Source organism: Lactuca virosa, chromosome 6 (genome assembly GCF_052849685.1).
Source record: "Lactuca virosa cultivar CGN04683 chromosome 6, Lactuca_virosa_CGN04683_v6, whole genome shotgun sequence".
Lineage (NCBI taxonomy): Eukaryota > Viridiplantae > Streptophyta > Magnoliopsida > Asterales > Asteraceae > Lactuca > Lactuca virosa.
In genome coordinates, this window is record NC_136431.1 from 327,224 (window position 1) to 328,501 (window position 1,278).

Genomic DNA, 1,278 nt, shown 5'->3' on the forward strand with positions numbered 1-1,278 from the left:
CAAAACCGAATCTGAAACAGAAAATGAGCTAAACAAAGCACCCGACAACACTATGGCGAACATTGCCGACCTCTCGATGGAGGCGTACAAAAAGAGAGTTCGAGACGACACCGAACTAGGGGTTGTGCAACCCACCATACCCGCCACTGCCACATTTGAACTTAAGGGGCACATCCTTACTGCACTAAAGGAGATTCCTTTCACCAGAAAGGATCACGAAGATGCTTATAAGCATCTCGATGAAGTCAACGACATCGACGACTACTTTAACATTCCAAATGTCCCAAGAGAAACGATGTTGTTAAGGATGCTCCCTGTTACTTTCAAGGGAGCTGCAAAGGATTGGTTGAAGGCACTTCCACCAGGCGCGATAACGACATGGGCAAGGATGCGTGAAACGTTTTTGGAACAATTTTTCCCACCATCCAAGGTGGCTAAGCTCAAGAAGGCCATTGCCAATTTTAAACAAAAAATGGGGGAGTCGATGTATGAAGCATGGGAGCGATATAAGGGTCTACTTAGGAATTGCCCCCAAAACGACCTCAATCTGCAATAAGAAGTGTCGATCTTTTATGATGGAGTAAACGTCACCACTAGACAACTCATTGACTCTCAATGGCAGCACCGCAAGGGCACAGAATGGACTTGGGATCCGGAGGACGAGATGAGGGAGCACTACCCCGAGCTTTTTCCGGATGCAGCGACAGACTTCGAGGACGAAGTCTAAAATAAGTGGGGGAGATTTGTAACGCCCGGTTTCTGGTATGTATTTTAAATAAGAATTTTGCATTTTTACGAAGGGACTCGACGAGTTGGAGGCCCCAAACTCGTCAAGTAGGAATTGGATATGTGGACGCGGGACTTGATGTCTATTCGACGAGTCGAGGAGCCTCGACTTGACGAGTAGGCCTGCCAGAGTGAAACCCTAATTTTCAGGGTTTGCACCCTATTTAAACACCTTAACACCCCCACTATGGCCTACCTCATCGCCTCCCTTAGTCCAGAAAACCCTAACTCGAAACCCTAATCCATTTTGAGTGTTCTTGAGCCATTTTTGTGTATTCTTGGTGGTTTTGAAGCTTGAGAAAGAAGAAGAAGCTTGGGAGTTCAAGAGAAAGCAAGTAGATCCAGAGGTTGTGTTACATTTCTAACTCATTTGAGGTATAAAGTTCATACATTGACCATTCATTCATTAGATTTCTTTTTGGGGTAGTTATGGCTTTAAGGAGCCATTTTTGGAACCATTCATGGATGCAAGCATGTTTTAGGGTTATGACT

General features: G+C 45.1%; 1 non-coding gene across 1 annotated transcript; it reads right to left on the minus strand.

Moving 5' to 3' along the window:
• Positions 1–436: 436 nt before the first annotated feature.
• On the minus strand, positions 437–543 carry LOC145123094 (small nucleolar RNA R71). The gene has a single exon (XR_013714973.1). It is a non-coding gene; the product is annotated as a small nucleolar RNA R71 (small nucleolar RNA).
• Positions 544–1,278: the final 735 nt, after the last annotated feature.